Source organism: Hylobates moloch, unplaced genomic scaffold, assembly GCF_009828535.3.
Source record: "Hylobates moloch isolate HMO894 unplaced genomic scaffold, HMol_V3 SCAFFOLD_9, whole genome shotgun sequence".
Lineage (NCBI taxonomy): Eukaryota > Metazoa > Chordata > Mammalia > Primates > Hylobatidae > Hylobates > Hylobates moloch.
In genome coordinates, this window is record NW_026652284.1 from 96,031 (window position 1) to 117,381 (window position 21,351).

The 21,351-nt window shown below is 46.7% G+C and overlaps 1 protein-coding gene and 1 long non-coding RNA gene across 2 annotated transcripts in view; both read right to left on the reverse strand.

Annotated features, from left to right (window-relative positions):
- Window positions 1–1,837, reverse strand: part of GOLGA8S (golgin A8 family member S) — a 77,606-nt gene extending 75,769 nt beyond the window's left edge. Inside the window, exon 1 of the mRNA XM_032758534.2 lies at window positions 1,786–1,837. The gene's annotated coding sequence lies outside the window, so the exon portion shown is untranslated. The remainder of the gene's footprint in view (window positions 1–1,785) is intronic.
- A 1,669-nt stretch (window positions 1,838–3,506) lies between these two features.
- LOC131384184 (uncharacterized) lies at window positions 3,507–15,961 on the reverse strand. Its single transcript, XR_009214776.1, has 3 exons — window positions 15,865–15,961; window positions 6,411–6,489; window positions 3,507–3,664 (listed from the first exon to the last, which is right to left on the reverse strand). It is a non-coding gene; the product is annotated as an uncharacterized LOC131384184 (long non-coding RNA).
- Window positions 15,962–21,351: the final 5,390 nt, after the last annotated feature.

Consider the following 21,351-nt stretch of genomic DNA (forward strand, 5'->3'; position numbering starts at 1 on the left):
AAAGTGGCACAGGCTGCCCTCAGTGTAAAATACAAACCAGGTTTCAAAAACTTAGTACAAAAAACAAGAATGTAAAATATCCCATTAATAATGTTTTTATATTGATTATAATAATTTTGGAATATATTGTGTTAAATATATTACTAAAATCAATTTCAACTGTTTCTTTCATGTTTGAATATGGCTACTAGAAAATTTAAAATTATATCTATAACTCACGTAACATTTCTATTAGACAGCAGCATCACTCTAGCACAGAGCCTCGTACACAAAAAGCATTCCAAATGTCAGTTTCCTTCCCCTACAGGTAGGACATGAGTGACCACGATTCACATCCCCTTCCTCTTGCCAAATTCAAACCCTGCATTTATTTATTTGGTAAATATTTATAGTGCCTGGCCCTGTGTGAGATGCTAGAGACACAATACGAAGCAAAACCAGACACTATCTTCTTCACAGACCTTACAATCTGGTGGGATGGACAGAGAAATATCAATACTTTTGTAAATAAATGTAAAACTGCAGTTGTGCAAGTGTTGTGATGGACAAGTACCCAGGGTAACAAAAGTAGGGTATTGGCCCAAGAGTCAGAGACAGGGATGCCTCCCCTGCAGAAGTGACGCTTAAGCGGAGATTTGAAGGATGAAGAAGAGTTTACAAGACTAAGCCGGAGGAGGAAGAGCAGACCAGGGAGGAGGAATACTAAATAAAAGGCCCCAAGGAAGGCAGGCGTTTGGGATGTAAAAGGAACAGAAAGAGGCCAGTGTGTGGAGGGCACTGAGAAAGCGGGAGGAGTAGATAGACTTGGAAGAGGTCGGCGGGACCAGATCTCCAGGGCCCGGGTGAGGTTCTGGGTCTGACCCTACAAAGGGGTGGGAAGCCAGCCAGTTTCATGCCCGGAAGTATCTAGATCTGCTCTGCATTTTGAAAAGGTTTCTCGGCCGGGGGCGGTGGCTCATGCCCGTAATCCCAGCACTTTGGGAGGCCGAGATGGGCGGATCGACTGAGGTCAGGAGTTCAAGACCAGCCTAACGGTGAAACCCCGTCGCTACTAAAAATACAAAAATTAGCCGGGTGTGGTGGCAGGCGCCTGTAATCCCAGCTACTTGGGAGGCTGAGGCAGGAGAATCGTTGGAACCAGGCAGGCAGAGGTTGTAGTAAGCCGAGATTGCACCACTGCACTCCAGCCTGGGCGGCAGAGCGAGACTCTGTCTCAAAAACGTTTCAAAAAAAAAAAGAAAGAAAGAAAAGAAAAAAGAAAAGGTTTCTCTCCGCACGGTGAGAGGAATACAAGAGAGCGGCCCCTGTGCCTGCAAGTAGACCACTTAGGACACTGCAACTGTCCAGGCAGGAAGCGAGAGGGGCCTGAAGGATGAGCGCCAGGGATGGAAAGTACATGCAAGTGGGGAGGAGAGGAGGAGGAGAAGGGGATGCTACTGAGCATGTAGGATTCACGGGGCGAACTGGTGGACCCGGGCAGCGGGGTCCAGGTCGAGCGTGACCCCGGGCTTTAGACTGGTGCGGGCCCGGCACGAGCGCTCTCCGGCTCCTTCCCAGCCCTCTCCGTGCCCTCCCTCCCCGATCTTCCCAACCAACGGCTCCCTCCTGTTCCCTCCGACCGCTGCCCCGCCCAGCCGCCGCACCTGGCGGCCTGGCCCGCCCTCTGCCGCCCTGCGACGCCCCTTCTGGGTCCAGGACCTGGCCTCTCCCCCCAACCCGAGGCCCCGGCTGGGCCGCCACCCCTCGGGGGCCCGACGAACCGGCGCGGTCCAGCCCAGGCCCAACCTCTCAGCTCCTCAGCTTATGGGGCGGACGCAGGCCGCAGCGCTTGGCCCGGCCTCTCTGCCCTGTGTCTCTCGGGCCGGGCCCCTCTCCACTGCCTGCCGCCTCCAGTCCCCGGCGCGCCCCTCACTCATCAGGGTGCCAACCTAGGCCCAGCTCCCGCTCCCGGGTCTCTCCTCAACGGCTCCTTCCTCCACCTGCCCCGCCTTCTTGGGACCCCGCCCCACAAAGGCCAGGCCGGGCTCCTATTGCTCCGTCTCGCCGTCACGCTGAGCTCACTTTCTTCAATTGGGTTGCTTGTCTGTCACTCAAGAAGGGGTGGGCGCAGCTGCGGGTTGAGGGGGAAAACTCCGGCCGTTCCCGCCCCTCTGGTAGAGGCCTCTTAAAGAAACAGGACGCCTTTCCCCCGCCGGTACGGGGTCTGAAGGAACGTGATTTCCTTGCAAATGCAAGAGGCAGCTTTCTTTTTCCCCCAAACTTTTTTTTTCTTTTTGGTATGCAGTCTTAGAGTGAAGGAAAAGGCTTTGGTTCCCTGCGTCAAATCATAGGTTGTGAGCTCTAAGCAGTCCTCTGGTGGCACTCCGCCCTGTGCCCAGCGGGCACTTACTGCACATTTAACAGTGGGGAGTGGGGAACTGAGTGGGAGTGACATTCGTGTCAGAGGCTGTGAGCAGCCGCGCTGCTCACCACCGAGTTGGGCTGACCGTGGCCGCTGAGGAGAGGCAGAAGGGTACAACCCGGCTGTGCTTTTGGAAGGGATCCGGGAGGTGACATTCGTCACTGCACCTGCGGATCGGAACAAGGCCGGGCACCGCGCCAAGGACTCACTCCTGCTGTCTCTCTTCATGCTCACAGCAGCCCTGTGATGGAGACAGCACCCTGATCCCTTCGCTGCAGATGAGGACACAGGTTCACAGAGGGTCCGAGATCTTACAGCTGGTGAGGGGCAGAGCAAAACGCCAACCTATTCCTGTTGGATTCCAAAGTTTATGCTTTAATCGTTCGTCTAGCAGATTCTTACAACAATCCTGGGAGATGTGTATTCAGTTGTCCCTTTGCAGATAAAGAAACTGATACTCAGCAAAGAAACTACATAGTGACTACCGCTTATAGGGCACTGCACAGTCTGCAAAGCAGTTTTACATATGTTGTTTCATTTGATCCTCAAAATATCTTCGAATTAAAGATTATTTTTCTTAGTCCCATTTTACAGGTGAATAAAGTGAGGCTTGGGGAGGTTGAGGCTTAGCCATAGGTAACATTGCTAAAGCTCTGGCAGGGGTTACTCTTTCTCCTTCTCACTGGCTGGCCCCAGCCTTTACCTTGTGATGATGATGATGATGTGCTAGGGGACAGAGCCACAGCACAAAAGGTGCCGAATGCTACCTGCCGACTTGGGACACTCACTTCATACTCTTATGTGAAAAAGAAATGATCTTCTCCGTTCTTTTTATTACTAATTTTGACAGCAGGGAGGGCTGTTAGAGCCAACCCTGCACTCACACCACACTGAGGAAGAAAGCCTTAAATTTTGTACCCTAGGTGCCTTGCTTCATTCTAGTCCTGACCCTGCTTAATACACATTTAACCAAGGAATGAATCACTCACTTAAGCTTTACAAGACTGTGTAATTTTTTTGCTGATATTGCCAGTGCAAGTTCTTTGATTGCGAGTCTTAAGAATCAATTCTGGCTAACTTTACCTGAAAAGGATTTTATTGGCAGGCTAGTATCTAACTCACAGAGGTAACAGGAAGCTGAAGAATCAGGCTTAGAATAGGTCAGAAAGCGGAGATGCTTTGAGAGTTTAGGCAGGCAAGTGAATCAATTCCATGTTTTTCTTCCCTTTCTTGACCAGAGCTTTCTTTGATGAGTCGAAGTCCCTGGAGCAAGGGTTCAATTTGTTGAGCTCAGGTAACATGTCCACACCCTCTTCCTCCACCTCAGCTGCTCCCAGTGGGCAACTAAAAATTAGCCGGCTGTGGTGGCACGCGCCTGTAATCCCAGGTACTCCAGAGGCTGAGGCAGACAATTGCTTAAACCTGGAGGGGCGGAGGTTGCAGTGCAGGGCAACTAAGTTCAGGTGCCCTGTTTTCAGGCTGGGATCAAATAGGAGGAGTTCCTGCAGTGGAATGTCATGATTACACAAATGCAATTGTGTCTGGCATGTGGGAGAGCATAGCAGAGATCCTGAGCTTTGTAACCTTATAGACCTTTGTGCTATTTACCAGCTGTTTGTCCCTGAGTAAGTTACTAGATCTCTCTGAGCCTGTTTCCTTGTGTGTACAATGGGAAGAATAACGGTACCAGCCTTAATGGATTGTTGTGAGAAGTGAGATCACTGCAAATGTACAACACTTAGCAGAATGTCTGCATATAAGTGCTTAATAAATTGTAAGTTATAAAATAGTAACATTAGAGTAGGCCTTCCATAACTACTTATTGTGTGAGTGAATTATCTACCCCTCTCATTTCTCTAATCCATTTGACTTTTGTTTGTTTCTTGTTTTTGAGACAGAATCTCCCTCTGTCACTCAGGCTGGAATGCAGTGGCACGATCTTGGTTCACTGCAACCTTCGCCTCCCAGGTTCAAGAGATTCTCCTGCCTCAGCCTCCCAAGTAGCTGGGACTACAGGTGTGCACCACGACACCCGGCTAATTTTTGTATTTTTAGTAGAGACGGAGTTTCACCATGTTGGCCAGGCAGGTCCCAAACTCCTGACCTCAAGTGATCTGCCTGCCTCAGCCTCCCAAAGTGCTGGGATTATAGGCATAAACCACCGCATCCAGCCAATATGGCCCATCTTTAGAGTGGTGGGGAGCTTAGAGACAAAATCTTTTTTTTTTTTTTTTTTTTTTTTTTTTTTTGAGACAGAGTCTTGCTCTGTCAGCCAGGCTGGTGTGCAGTGGCGCCACCTTGGCTCACTGCAACCTCCGCCCCTCCAGGTTTAAGCAATTGTCTGCCTCAGCCTCTGGAGTACCTGGGATTACAGGCGCGTGCCACCACAGCCGGCTAATTTTTTTTGTATCTTTAGTAGACACAGGGTTTCACCATCTTGGCCAGGCTGCTCTTGAACTCCTTACCTCGTGATCCACCTGCCTCAGCCTCCCAAAATGCTGGGATTACAGGCGTGAGCCACCGCACCTGGCCACAGAATCTTTACCATGGTCTACAAGACCCTGGATGATCTGGCACTTTACTTCCCAGACTTAATCTATTCCTACTCTCCCCTACCTTACTGTTTGAGTCTCGCATACTAATTTCCCATTCTGTGAACACACAGTTTCTTCTCATCTGTGTGCCTTTGGACCTGCTGTTCCCTCTCTTGGAATGCTCTTCCCCCAGCTCATCACAGGGCTTCCATCTTCACTTTATTCAGGCCATGCTCTGTTATCTCCTCCTCCAAGTCTTTCCTGACAACTCTATCACCTATCATCCAGCCCCTCCACCCCTCTTCTTCCCTTAACCTGCTCTAATCTCCCTAGCATTGCATGTCATAGTACCGTTTTTTGTTTCTAACTTCCACATTAGTTGTAAGCTAGCTCCATGACAGCAGAGATATTGACTGTCTTGTTCATAGCTGTATCTCTGCTACCTAGAACAAATCTATTATAGTACATAATATGGGGTCAATATCTTTTTTGACCATGTAAAATAATGGTTGCGTCACTGAATAACAAAAATGACCTATGAGTAAATGGAAGGCCTCTAGGAACTTGACTTATTCTTAAATCGTTCTAAACACAGATTAATCATGGCCCTTCTCACATAGAATTATTGTCAGGTAAAACCCCCGCCACCACACCAAAAGGCTTTTTTAATTTTTTTGAGATGGAGTCTTGCTCTGCTGCCTAGGCTGAAGTGCAGTGGCACTATCTTGGCTCACTGCAACTTCCCCCCACCCAGGTTCAAGCAATTCTCCCGCCTCAGCCTCCCGAGTAGCTAGGATTGCAGACACCTGCTGCCATGCTCAGCTAATTTATTTATTTATTTATTTATTTATTTATTTATTTATTTATTTATTTATATTTTTATTAGAGACAGGGCTTCACCATGTTGGCCAGGCTGGTCTCAAACTCCTGACCTCAAGTGATCCGCCCACCTTGGCCTCCCAAAGTGCTGAGATTACAGGCGTGGGCCACCACACCTGGCCACAGCCAGTTTTGTTTCATTTATATTCCTACTTCATTTATATACATTCCTTCTTCCTCCGAATTATTCTGAAGTAAAACCTATACATCATATCATTTTTTAATTACCTTATATGTATCTGTAGAAAACAAAGAATTTTTAAAAATATGTTCACAATGCCATTAAATACCAAAAAATTAATACATTCTGAAAATAGCCACAAATCCAGAGTTCACATTTTCTTGACTTTCTCATAAGTGATTTTTTTCTAGATTATCTGTTTCAATCAGATACCTGTTTGCTCATGTTTACATTCCTAACTGAACAATGTCTAAACTTAAACTGACATAAAACACAGATGATCTTATGACCAAATGCTTAGTGCAAGAAAAAACTTCAAATTGCAAGAGGAATCCCTCCAAATACAGAAAGGACCAGTATTTTAAGAGATATGTTAACTAAAATGTGGCAGTGTAAGGAGCAGAGCAGGACGAACCTTTAAGTCTGAAACTTGCAAGTCAATTTCATAGTCAGCTTCTGTGTCCTTCCACAAGAACCTCTGGCATCTCTTTTCTCTACAATGAAGGTAAAAATAGTAGCTATTTCAGAGCAGGAAAATGCTTAGAGCAGTGCCAGAAGAGGGTTGAGGCTATATAAAGTTTAGCTATTTGTATATTGTAACAAACCTACAACTTTTTTTTTTTTAAGTCAATAATGGAGTTCTTTGGGAAGAGTAGCAGCCTCCTGTCCGGGAACACCTGCAGTTTACTAAGTGACCACTGGTGTCCGCTAACATTTGCCTCTATTTCTCTCAATAATATACTGTCCAGCTGCTACTTGATTTAGCAATTTTATATCCTTTCTTTTTCTTTTTTTTCCTTTCCCTTTTCCTGAGACACAGTCCCGCTCTGTCCTCCAGTCTGGACTGCAGCAGCGCCATTATAGCTCACTGCCACCTCCACCCCCCGGCTCAAGCAATCCTCCTGCATCAGCCTTTGGAGTAGCTGGGACTACCCACCGGGCCCACCAGGCCCGGCTAATCTTTGTGGCTTTTGTTTTGTTTTTCCGTTAGGAGACCGGGTTTCGGGCAAGGTGCAGTGACTCACCCCTGCAATTCCAGCACCCCCGGAGGCCGAGGCCGGAGGATCACCCGAGGTGAGGAGCTGGAAACCAGCCCTACTAACATGGAGAAACCGTGTCTCTACCAAAAAAATAAAAAATAAAAAACTAACCGGGCATGGTGGCTAACGCCCGCAATCCCAGCCACTCAGGAGGCTGAGACAGGAGAATCGCCCAAACCTGGGAGGCGGAGGCCTAGGCGAGCTGAGACCACGCCACTGCCCTCCAGCCTGGGCAAAGGAGTAAGACTCCTCTTCAAGAAAAAAAAAAAAAGAGACCAGGTTTCACCATATTTCCCAGGCGGGTCTGGAACTCCTAGGCTCAAGTGATCTGCCGCCCTTGGCCGTCCAAAGTCCTGGGATCACAAGCGTGAGCCGCCACGCCAGGCCGATCTATTCCTTTCTGATTAATAAATTGGGCTGGGCGCGGTGGCTCATGCCTGCAATCCCAGCACCCTGTGGTTCACTCCTGCAATCCCAGCACCCCAGGAGGCTGAGGCGGGCGGATAACCTGAGGTCAGAAGTTTGAGACCAGCCTGACCAATAGGGAGAAACCCACGTCTGTACCAAAAAATAAATAAATAAATAAATGAGCCAGGCATGGTGGCTCATGCATGCAATCCCAGCCACTTGGGAGGCTGAAGCAGAACCACCTAAACCCGGAGGCGGAGGCCTGGCGAACCCAGACCTCACCACTGCCGTCCAGCCTGGGCAACAAGAGCAAAACTCCGCCTCAAAAAAAAAGAGACCAGGTTTCACCATGTTGCCCAGGCGGGTCTGGAACTCCTAGGCTCAAGAGATCCACCACGCTCGGCCATCCAAAGTTCTAGGATCACAAGCGTGAGCCGCCACTCCAGGCTGATCTATTCCTTTCCGAATAATAAATTGGGCCGGGTGCGGTGGCTCACGCCTGCAATCCCAGCATCCCTGGAGGCTGAGGCGGGCAGATAACCTGAGGTCGGGTGTTTGAGACCAGCCTAACCAACATGGAGAAACCCCGTCTGTACCAAAAAGAAAAAAAAAAAAAAATGAGCCGGGCATCGTGGCTCACGCCTGCAATCCCAGCCAGTCGGGAGGCTGAGGCAGGAGAACCACCCAAAGCCAGAGGCGGAGGCCACGGGGAGCCAAGACTGTGCCGCTGCTCTCCAGCCGGACTAGAAGAACGACATTCAGCTTCAAAAAAGAAAAAAAACATAATAATAATAATAAAGAGACCGGGTTTCACCATGTTGCCCAGACCAGTCTGGAACTCTTAGGCTCATGCGATCCACCGGGCTCGGCTGTCGAATGTCCTGGGATCACAAGCATGAGCCACCACACCAGGATGATCTATTCCTTTCTGATTAATAAATTGGGCTGGGTGCGGTGGCTCACGCCTGCAATCCTGTAGCGGGATTTTTTAAGGAATTAGAGAGACTGATGGGGTTTAGGAGGATATTTATTATTTAGGTGCACTGGCCCAGTTGGATTAACATTTCAAGCATTGAGTCCTGGAACCAAGGGCTATCTTTTAAGCATTTCGTGGGGCGGGGGGTAGATCTGTGCAGGGGGAAGCATATTACAGAAGCAAGAAACAAAGATATTTAATTGAAACATGCATTATATTATTTTTTACTATTTAAGGAAAAATATGTTTTGTTGAGTTTGTTTAGTGACCTTGCAATTGCACAGTTAGGGAATTAGCCAGGCACGGTGGCTCAGGCCTGCAATCCCAGCCACTCGGGAGGCCGAGGCAGGCAGATAACCTGAGGTCGGGAGTTTGAGACCAGCCTGACGAGGCATGATGGCTCACGTGTGCAATCCCAGCCACTTAGGAGGCTGTGGCAGGAGAATCACCCAAACCCAGGAGGCAGAGGCCCGGCGAGCCGAGACCTCGCCACTGCACTCCAGCGTGGGAAATAAGAGTGAATCTCCGTCTCAAAACAAACAAACAAAAAAAACAGGCCGGGCACGGTGGCTCACGCCTGTAATCTCAACATTTTGGGAGGCTGAGGCTGGTGGATCATGAAGTCAGGAGATCGAGACCATCCTGGCTAACACGGTGAAACCCCGAATCTATTAAAAAAAAAAAAATACAAAAAAATTAGTCAGGCGTAGTGGCGGGCACCTATAGTCCCAGCTTCTCGGGAGGCTGAGGCAGGAGAATGGCGTGAACCCGGGAGGCGGAGCTTGCAGTGAGCTGAGATCATGCCACTGCACTCCAGCCTGGGCAAGAGAGCGAGACTCTGTCTCAAAAAAAAGAGACCAGGTTTCACCGCCTTGCCCAGGCCAGTCTGGAACTCGGGAGGCTGTGGCAGGAGAACCACCCAAACCCGGGAGGCGGAGGCCTGACAAGCCGAGACCTCGCCACTGCACTCCAGCCTGGGCAACAAGAGCGAATCTCTGCCTCAAAAAAAAAAAAGTGACCGGGTTTCACCATGTTGCCCAGGCAGATCTAGAACTCCTAGGCTCAAGCAATCCGCCGCGCTGGGCCGTCCAAATTCTTGGGATCACAAGCGTGAGCCACCACACCAGGCCGATCTATTCCTTTCTGATTAATAAATTGGGCCCCGAGTGGTGGCTCATGCCTGCAATCCCAGCACCCCGGGAGACCAAGGCTGGCAGGTAACCTGAGGTCGGGAGTCTGAGACCAGCCTGACAAACATGGAGAAACCCCGTCTGTACCAAAAAAGAACAAAAACAAAAAATACAAAAAAACTACAAAATGAGCCGGGCATTGTGGCTCACGCGTGCAATCCCAGCCACTCCGCAGGCTGAGACAGGAGAACCACCTAAACCCATAGGCGGAGGCCGCTGGGAGCTGAGACCGCGCCACTGCACTCCAGCTGGGCAACAAGAGCGAAACTCTACCTCAAAAAAAAAAAAAAAAAGACCGGGTTTCACCATGTTGCACAGGCCAGTCTGGAACACCTAGGCTCATGAGATCCGCGCACCCTCGGCTGTCCAAAGTCCTGGGATCACAAGCGTGAGCCACCATGCCAGGCCAATCTATTCCTTTCTGATTAATAAAGTGGGCCGGGCGTGGTGGCTCAGCCCTGCAATCCCAGCACCCCGGTGGCTCACCCCTGCAATCCCAGCACCCCGGGAGGCCGAGGCAGGCAGATAACCTGAGGTCAGGAGTTTGAGACCAGCCTAACTAACAGGGAGAAACCCGTCTGTACCAAAAAATTGTCAGGCCTCTGAGCCCAAGCCAAGCTATTGCATCCCCTGTGACTTGCACGTATACATCCAGATGGCCTAAAGTAACTGAAGATCCACAAAAAAAGTGAAAATAGCCTTAACTGATGACACTCCACCATTGTGATTTGTTCCTTCCCCACCCTAACTGATCAATGTACTTTGTAATCTCCCCCACCCTCAAGAAGGTACTTTGTAATCTCCCCCACCCTTAAGAAGGTTCTTTGTAATTCTCCCTGCCCTTGAGAATGTACTTTGAGAGATCCACCCCCTGCCCCCCAAAACATTGCTCCTAACTCCACCGCCTATCCCAAAACCTATAAGAACTAATGATAATCCACCATCCTTTGCTGACTCTCTTTTCGGACTCAGCCCGCCTGCACCCAGGTGAAATAAACAGCCATGTTGCTCACACAAAGCCTGTTTGGTGGTCTCTTCACATGGACGCGCATGAAAAAAATAAAAATTAAAAATATAAAAAAATTAAAAAGCAAATGAGTCGGGCATGGTGGCTCATGCCTGCAATCCCGGCCACTCTGGAGGCTGAGGGAGAACCACCCAAACCTGGGAGGCGGAGGCCACAGCCAGCAAAAACCATGCCTCTGCACTCCAGCCTGGGCAACAAGAGCGAAACTCCCAGTCTCAAAAAAAATAAAAAAGAGACCGGGTTTCACCATGTTGCCCAGGCTGGTCTGGAACTCCTAGGCTCAAGCGATCCTCTGCACTCAAGCGATCCTCCGCGCTCGGCTGTCCAAAGTCCTGGGATCAAAAGTGTGAGCCACCATGCCAGGCCCATCACTCCTGTAATCCCAGCACTTTGGGAGCCCAAGGCAGGTGGACCACCTGAGGTCAGGAGTTTGAGAACAGCCTGGCCAACATGGTGAAGCCTCATCTCTACTAAAAATACAAAAATCAGCCAGGCGTGGTGTACTGTACCTGTAGTCCCAGCTACTCAGGAGGCTGAGGCAGGGGAATCACTTGAACCCAGGAGGCAGAGGATGCAGTGAGCCGAGATCCCCTGACTACACTCCAGCCTGGGTAGCAGAGCTGTGTCTCAATAACAATAACAATAATAACAATAATAATTGTGATTGTATTTAGAAATTATTGAAATAAATTTTTTCGCTACATCAGATCAATTTGGGTTCCTTCTTAAAATGGCCATTTCATTTTTGGTTCCTGTATTATTTTATTGTATTCCTTAAATTCCTTGGGTTGGGTTTCAACTTTCTCTTGAATCTCGATAATCCTCATTCCTATTCCTCTTCTGAATTCTGTGTCTGTCATTTCAGCCATTTCAGCTTGGTTAAGAACATTGCTGGGGAACTAGTGCAGTCATTTGGAGGTAAGAAGACACTCCGGCTTTTTGAATTACCATAGTTTTTACGCTGATTCTTTCTCTTATGTGTGGGGCTGATGTTCCTTTAATCTTTGAAGTTACTTTCCTTTGGATGGGTTTTTTTGCTTGTATATTTGATGCCCTTGGGGGTTTGATTGTGGTGTCAGGTAGGTTCATTTGACTGATTTTGTTTCTGGATCATTTTACGGGGGCTAAGGCTCAGCTCAGCACTCCTGGGCTACCTGCTCTAACTCTGGGGGACTGGTTTTGGGCTCCCAGCTTTCTTCTCTGGCCCCTTGATTTAGGAATTTGCCAAAGTGTTTCACTGGGGCAATGGCAGTGGGATTTGTGCTCACTCATGCATGCCAGCAGCTGCAGCAGCACATTGGGGTGCATGTACATTGGCTGGGGAGGGGCACTGGTGAGAGCAGGGCAGCAGCATTCCTGCACATGCTCTCACACTGGCAGCAGCATGGCAGGGACAGGGAACTTGTGGGGGCAGGATTGCTGGTGTCCATGTGTGCATTCATAGCAGCAACAGCAGTGGCATGATGCGGGCAGGGTTACCAGTGTCCGTGCATGCATTTGCACTGCTGATTGCAGTGGTGTGGAAGGGGCAGGGTTGTCAGTGTCTGCGCACATGTTCATACTGGCAGTGGTGACACAGCAGAGTGACCACACATCAGCAGGGGTGGAGAACAGCAGGGTGCACTCATGCCAGTAGCAGTGGCATGGTGTAATACCTGCACACACATCCACCAGCATGGTAGGCAAGATCTGCCCATGCGAGTGTGCTGACAAAGCAGTGGGGGAAGAGGTCGTGGGTACACTGGTGTGCACTGGCAGAGGTCAGTCTGCTGGAGCTTCCAAAAGGTTAGGTGCAGTCCACCAGCAAGGGAGCTGTGATGAGGGTCCCTGGGAAGCACCCTGATTGGGCATCCAAGGCCATGCTGCAAGCAGGCATGGCCAGGCTGGGACCTCAGGAGAGGCCAGCAGATAAGGGGGCACACAGATCAGACTGAGCAAGACCAAGGGCAAGACCATCCAGGTCCAACAGTCACGCTAAGGCTAAAATCTCCCAGAGGAGCATGGCGAACCTTGGGGGATGGATGTCACTAGCCATGCTCCACTGTAGCCATTCCCAAGCCAAAACCGTCTGGGCTCTGCACAGGCTGGAGTCCTGCCCCTACTACCTCTCTAGGCAGGTCTTCCTGTCAGCTCAAATGTCTGTGGGGGTTGTGGGGTCTCCTGCAGCTAGGATTCTGGAGGTTCATGGTGAGAGTAGGCCACTCCTCACCTGTTCAGTTTACTCCTTCCCCAGGAGATGCTAGGAGCAAGGAACAAGTCCTGGTGCTCAGAAACCCTATGTAGTGTTCCCAGCATACTCCCCCTTCAGTCCAGCATCTGTGTCCTCCCTCTGTCCACTCTCGACACTTTTGTTCTGAAGAGCTGCTCAGAGTGTGCCAGTCTCTCTCAAAATCCCAGTATCTTTGTGGGAGAATATTCCTCCTGGCTGCATCTACTCAGCCATCTTGGCTCCTCCTCAAGAATTTCATAATACAATCAAAAGCATTAGCAGCAGAATAGGCCAAGCTAAAGAAAGAATTACAGAGCATGATATGGTTTGGATCTGTGTCCCTGAATCTCATGTTGAATCATAATCCCTAATGTTGGAGGTGGGTCCTGATAGGAAGGTGATTTGATCTTGGGAGCAGTTGCTCATGAATGGTTTAGCACCATCTATCTTGGTACTGTGCTCTCAATAGTAAGTGAATTCTCATAAACTCTGGTTAAAAGTGTATAGCACTGCTCCCCTCACTGTCTCTTGCTCCTACTCTGGCCATGTGAAGTACATGCTCTCCCTCTGCCTTCCACCATGAATGGAAGCTTCCTGAGGCTTTCCCAGAAGCCAGGCAGATGCCAGCATCATGCTTCCTGTACAGCCTGTGGAACTGTGAGCCAATTAAACCTCTTTTCTTCATAAATTACCCAGTCTCAGGCATTTCTTTATAGCAATGCATGAATGGACTAATACAGAAAATTGATACTTAGAAGTGGAGTATTGCTATAAAGATACCTGAAAATGTGGAAGCAGCTCTGGAACTGGATAATGGGCAGAGGTTAGGAGAGTGTGGAGGGCACAGAAGAAGAGAGGAAGATGAGGGAAAGTTTGGAACTTCCTAGAGACTGGTTGAATGGTTGTGACCAAAATGCTATAATGATATGGACAGTGAAGTCCAGTCTGATGAGGTCTCAGATGGAAATGAGGAAGTTATTGGGAAATGCAGCAAAGGTCACACTTGTGACATCATAGCAAAGAACATGACTGCATTGTGTCCATACCCCAAGGATTCATGGAAGGACAAACAAGAGTGATGACCTAGGGTATCTGTCAGAAGAAATTTTTAAGCAGCAAAGTGTTCAAGAAGTGGCATGGCTGGGTTTTTTTGTTTGTTTTTTGTTTTGTTTTGTTTTGGGGGGGTTTTTTGAGACAGAGTCTCACTCTGTCACCCAGGCTGGAATGCAGTGGCACCACCTCAGGTCACTGCAACCTCCGCCTCCTGGGTTCAAGCGATTCTCCAACCTTAGCCTCCCGAGTAGCTGGGACTGCAGGTGCACATCACCAGGCCTGGCTAATTTTTGTATTTTTAGTAGTGACGAGTTTTCGCTATATTGGCCAGGCTGGCCTTGAACTCCTGGCCTCAAGTGATCTGCCCACCTTGGCCTCCCAAAGTGCTGGGATTACAGGCATGAGCCACTGTGCCCAGTCAGCAGGGCTGCTTTTTAACAGCCTATGACCAGATTTGGCAGTAAGAGAATGACTTAAAAGTGGAATTTATAATTAAAAGGGAAATAAACCATTAAAATTTGGAAAATTTCCAGCCTTGCTATGTGGTAGAAAAGAGCATTTTCAGACAAGGAATTCAAGGGGGCAGTGGAGCAATCTCTTGCTAGAGACATAGGCAGAGACAAAAGGGAGCCAGGTGCTAACAGTCAAGACAATGGAGGAAATCCCTAGAGGCATTTTAGAAATCTTCAAGGACACCCCTCTCATCACAGGCCCAGAGGTCTAGGGGGACAGTATGTTTTTGGGTGCCAGGCCCCAGGTGCCACAGCTTTGTGACACCTTGGAATGCTGCTTCCATATCCAAGCCATTCTGGCTCTAGCCATAGCCCAAATAGCCTCAAGTACAGCTTGGGCTGCTGCTCCAAAGGGTGAAGGTCATAAGCCTTGGCAGTTTCCACATGTGTTAAGTCTGCAAAATGCAAGGGTGGGGGAGGCTTGGAAGCTTCCACCTAGGTATCAGAGGATGTGCCAGGAATCCAGGGTGCCCAGGCAGAAGGTTGCTGTAGGGCAGAACCCCCAAAGAAAGACTCTACTTAGGCAATCCTGAGTGGATAGTGGGGTTGAGGGCCCCACAAAAAAAAGCCTATATTAGGGCAATGCCTAATGGAGCTGTGGGAACAGGGCTGCCACCTTCCAGACCCAAGAACAGTACAGCCACCAGCAGTGTGCACCCTCAGTCTGGAAAAGCCACAGCCATCGAACTCTAACCTGTGAGAGTAGCCAGGTGGGCTGCACCCAGCAAAGCCATGGGGGTGGGAATGCCCAAGGCCTTGGGGGGACCACTTCTTGCACCATGGTGCCCAGGATACAGTACATGGACTCAAATATTATTTTGGAGCTTAAAGGTTTAATGCCTTCGCCAATAGGTTTCAGTCTTGCATGGCCAATTTCAGTCTTGCAATAACCTTTTCTTTTGGCCAATTTCTCACTTTTGAAATAATAACGCTTACCCAGTATCTGTCTTATCATTCTAACTTAAAAGCAAATAACTCGTTTTTAGTTGTACAGGCTTACAGGTGTAAAAACTTGGCCTTGAGTCTCAAATGAAACTTTAGACTTTGGACTTATGAGTTGATGATTGGAATAAGTTAAGCCTTTGGGGACTATTAGGAAAGGGTGATTATATTTTGCAGTGTGAGAAGTACACATGATTTGGGGGGCCTGAGGTGAAATGATAAAGTTTGGATATTCATTCCCTCCAAATATCATGTTGAAATTTGTACCCAATGTGGAGGTGGGACCTAATAGGAGGTATTTGTGTCATGAGGACAAACCCCTCATGAATGGTTGATGCCATCCTCTCTGCAATGGGTGAATTCTCACTCTTAATTCCTCTGAGAACTGAATGTTTAAAAGAGCCTGGAACTCCCCTCCTTGCTCTCTTGCTTCTACTGTCTCATCATGTGATTCTGCACACACAGCACCCCTTCACCTTCCACCAGGGGAGAAAGCCCCCCAGGAGACTCACCAGATGCAGATGCAGGGGACTTGCTTCTCAGGCAAGCTGCACAACTGTAAGTTAAATAAACCTCTTTTCTTTATCAATTACCCAGCCTCAGGTATTCCTTTAGAGCAAACAAAAACAGACTCAGATAGAAAATACATAAAAAGAAATTAAGAACAAATGTGAGAAATTTCATTCCAATAGCATGTTGTCAACACTAGATTACAGAGTGCTCTATGTGTTAACCATTTCCATTCTCTGAAAGTAATGAGCACATGATGCACCTCTGAAAGAAATTGTTTAAATTTACCTTTTTTTTTTTTTGAGATGAGTCTCACTCAGTTGCCCAGGCTGGACTGCAGTGGCGCAATCTCAGCTCACTGCAGCCTCCACTTCCTGGGTTCAAGCAATTCTCCTTCCTCACCCTCCAGAGTAGCTGGGACTACAGGTATGCACCACCACACCCAGCTAATTTTTGTATTTTTAGTAGAGACAGGGTTTCACCAGGCTGGTCTCGAACTCCTTGCCTCAAGTGATCCACCCACTTCAGCCTTCCAAAGTGCTGTGATTACTGGCATGAGCCACCTTGCCTGGCCTAGATTTACCTTTTAAATGTGCTTATGTAAATACCTCATAATAACCTCTTTGGAACAATAATAAGAAATATCATTCAAGAGCATGTTGTCAACACTAAATTTCAGAATTCTCTGAAATAATAATAAATAATTCCATTCTCTGAAACAAAAAAAAATATGATGCATGTCTAAACAAACTTGTTTCAATTTACCTTAAATATTTACATGTAAACACTTTATAATAAGCCATAGGAACAAATGTAAGAATTACCATTCAATAGCATGTTAATCAACAGTAGATCACAGAGTTCTTTAAGTGCTAAACACTCTCATTCTCTGAAAGAAAACAGCATATGATGTACTTTGCCAAAGCTTGCTTAGATTTACCTTTTTTTGTTTTGTTTTTGTTTGTTGTTTGTTTTTTGAGACAAGGTCTCACTCTGTCACCCAGGCTGGAGTGCAATGGCGCCATCTCAGCTCACTGCAACTTTTGACTCCTGGACTCAAGCAATCCTCCTACCTCATCCCCAAAGTAGTTGGGACCACAGGCACACACCACCACACCCAGCTAATCTTTGTATTTTTTAGTAGAGATGGGGTTTCACCATGTTGCCCGGGCTGGTCTCGAACTCCTGAGCTCAACTGATCTGCCCACCTCAGCCTTCTAAAGTGCTGGGATTGCAGGTGTCAGCCACTATTCCTGGCCTAGATTTACGTTTTAAATGTGTACATTTTAACACCTCATTATAATTCCTTAGGAAAAATAAAAAAAAAAACTTATTCAATAGCATGTTATCAACAGTAGATTACAGAGTTGTTGCCATTAAGCCTTTCTGTTCTCTGAATGAAAACAGCACATGATGCATCTGTTCAGAATCTTGCTTGGACTTACCTTTTATCTTTTATCTTTCCTTTTTTTTTTTTTTTTTTTTTTGAGACATAGTCTCGCTCTGTCACCCAGGCTTGAGTGCAGTAGTGCAATCATGGCTCACTGCAGCCTCAACCTCCTGGGCTCAGGTGATCCTCTCACCTCAGCCTCCTGAATAGCTGGAATTACAGGCACATGCCACCATGCCTGGATAATTTTTTTGTATTTTTTCTAGAGGTGGGATTTGCCATGTTGTCCAGGCTAGTTTTGAACTCCTGGGCTCAAGCAGTCCACTCACCTTGGCCTCCCAAACTGCTAGGATTACAGGCATGAGCCACCATGCCCAGCCAGACTTACCTTTTAAACACACCTTGTAATATCTCATAATAAATCCTTAGGAACAAATGTAAAAAAGAAAATCATTCATTAGCATGTTGTCAAAAAGAGACTTTTAAATTTTATATGTTATAAACAATTCCATTCTATGAAACAAAACAGCACATGACACATCTCTGAAAAAGCTTGCTTATATTTATATTTTAAGTATTTATATGTAAACACCTCATAATAACTCCTTTGGAACAAATAAGAAATATTATTTAACAGCATGTTATCAAAATTAAATTTCAGGCCAGGCACGGTGGCTCAGGCCTGTAATCCCAGCACTTTGGGAGACCGAGGAAGGTGGATCACTTGAGCCCAGGAGTTCAAGACTAGCCTGGGCAATGTAGCAAGACCTCAACTCTACTAAAAATAAAAAATAAAATATAAAAACATTATCCCAATGTGGTGGTACATGTCTATGATCCCAGCTACATGGGAGGCTGAGCTGGGAGCCTGGGAGGCAGGGGCTACAGTAAAGCCAAGATAGTGCCACTGTAATTCAGTCGGGGTGACACAGTAAGACTTTGCCTCAAAAAAAAAAAAAAAAAAAACCACTAAATTTCAGATATCTCTTTGTGATAAGTAGTTCATCTCCTGAAAGAAACCAGCCCATGGTGCCTTTCTGCCAAAGCTCACTTATAGCTACCTTTTAAATGTGTGTATGTTAACACCTCATTATAAGCCCTCAGGAAAAGTATTTCAGTGTAAGAAATATCTTTCAATAGAATGTTGCCAACACTACATTACAGAGTTCTCTATGTAATAAATACTTTCATATTCTGAAAAAAAATAGCATGTAATGCATCCCTAAATAAGTTTACTTAGATTTACCTTTTAAACATGTATATGTAAATTTGTAATAACTCATTTGGAACAAAGACAAGAAATATCATTCAATAGCATGTTATCAACACTATATTTAAGAGTTCTTTGGCTGGGCGCAGTGGCTGTAATCCCAGTACTTTGGAAGGCTGAAGTAGGCAGATCACTTGAGGTCAGGAGTTCGAGACCAGCTTGGCCAATATGGTGAAACCCCATCTCTATTAAAAATATAAAAATTAGCCGGGCATGGTGGTGCGTGCCTGTAATCCCAGCTACTCAGGAGGCTAAGGCAGGAGAATCGCTTGAATCCGGGGGGCAGAGGTGGTAGTGAGCCAAGATCGCGCCATTGCACTCCAGCCTGGGTGACAGAATGAGACACCGTCTCAAAAAAAAAAAGAGTTTATTATATGTTAACCAATTTAATTCTCTGAACAAAAGCAGCATAATGCATTTTTGGAGAAACTCATTTATATTTACCTTTAAACAGGTATATGTAAATACCTCCCAGTAACTTCTGTGGAGTAAAGCTCACAAACACCATACAATAGCAGGTTGTCAACACTAGATTCCAAGTTCTCTGTGTAATAAATACTTCTATTCTCTGGGGGAAAAAAACAAATTACGCATCTTTGAAGAAGCTTCCTTAGAGTTAGCTTTTAAATGCACATATGTAAACACCTCATAATAACATTTTCAGAATAATGATAATATCATTCAAGAACATGTTGTTGAGACTACATTTCAGAGTCCATGTAACACCAAATCCATCCCATCCTGGCTAACACGGTGAAACCCCGTCTGTACTAAAAATACAAAAAATTAGCCGGGTGAGGTGGCGGGCACCTGTAGTCCCAGCTTCGCAGGAGGCTGAGGCAGGAAAATGGCGTGAATCCCGGGGGGCGGAGCCTGCAGTGAGCTGAGATCACGCCACTGCACTCTAGCCTGGGCGACAGCAAGACTCTGCCTCAAAAAAAAAAAAAAAAAAAAACACCAAATCCGTTCTCTAAAACAAAACAGGGCACAATACATCTCTGATGAAGTTTGCTTAGCTTACCGTTTAAACGTGTATACATAAACACCACTTAATAAGCCTGTAGCAACTCAAATGAGAAATATTATTCAATAACATGTTTCAACACTAGACTACATAGTCTTTATGTGTTAAGCAATTCCATTCTCTGATAGAAAACACCATAGGATGCATCTCTTAAGCAGCTTGCTTAGATTTACATTTTAAATGAGTATACGTAAATACCTTACAATAATCTCTTATTATAGAAACAAAGGTGTGATATGTCACTCAATAGCATGTTGTTAACACTAGATTACAGAGTTTTTAGCAATTAAGCACTTTCATTCTCTGAAAGAAAACTGCAAATGAGCAACTCTGAAGAAGCCTGCTTAGATTTGCCTCTCAAACAAGCGTATGTAATCATTTCATTATAAGATTTAAGAAACAAATACTAGAAATATCATTCAATAGCATGTTCTCAACACTAGGTTACAGAGTTCTGTATTTGTTACACAGTTCCAATTTCTGAAAGAAAACAGCACAAAATGCCTCTCTAAAGAAGCTTGTGAAGATTTACCTCTGAACTGTGTTTATGTAAACCCATCATCATAAGCCATCGTGAACAAAGGTAAGAACTATCATTCAACAGCATTTTCTCCACACTAGATTACAGAATTCTGTATTTGTTAAACAGTTCCAATTTCTGAAAGAATATACCACATAATCCACCCCTTTTTTTTTTTTTTTTTTGAGACGTAGTCTCACTCCGTTGCCCAGGCTGGAGTGCAGTGGTGCGATCTCGGCTCACTGCAAGCTCGGCCTCCCGAGTTCATGCCATTCTCCTGCCTCAACCTCCCGAGTAGCTGGGACTACAGGCACCCGCCACCACGCCCAGCTAATATTTTTTGTATTTTTAGTAGAGACAGGGTTTCACCATGTTAGCCAGGATGGTCTCGATCTCCTGACCTTGTGATCCACCCACCTTGGCCTCCCAAAGTGCTGGCATTACAGGCATGAGCCACCGCACCCGGCCCACATAATCCATCTCTAAAGAAGCTTGCTTACATTTACCTTTTAAACAAGTATATGTAAAGTTGGCATAACAAGCTCTTATGAACAAAAGTAAGATAGTGTTGCTATTGAACAATGTTTAACAATATTAAATTCTCAACATTAGATTAGAGTTCTCTGTTAAAAGTTCCATTTTCTGAAAGAAAACAGCAAATAATGCATTTCTGAAGAAGCTTGCTTAGAGGAGGGAGGTGGAACCAGGTGGTAAATGGAACCCTCCAGTCGCTGTCTCCCCAACAGGGACACCAAATTCAACAATTATCTACCCAAGAAAGCACCTTCATAAGAATCAAAAAATTAAATGAGTGACAACAGTACCTGGTTTTAACATAATATAACATAAAGGCACGTTGAAGAGGGTAGGAAGGACAATGTTACATTGCCTACACCACTACCACCAGCAACAACCCCAGGCATCACAGCATGGAGAAACAATCTGTGTGTTTGTGGGAGACAGAGTGAAATGAGGAGGGAACTTCACATTGGAAGTCAGTGCTTTTCTGTCACAATGGAGCACAACACTGGACAGAAACCCCTGGTGCCCACAGAGGGAACACTTAAACCAGCCCCAGGCCAGAGAGGAATCCTCCACTCCAGTAGAAGGAACCCAAGTCCCAGCTTGCTTCACCACAGCCTGGCTAAAATGGCCTGGGTACTGAGTAAATTGGAGTGGCTGCCAGCCCATAGTGACTGCATCCTTGGCCAAGCAGAGGTGCTGCACTCGTTTCAGAGGCTGTGAACTTGTGGTGTGACCCAGCATAATACCAGCTACAGCAGCC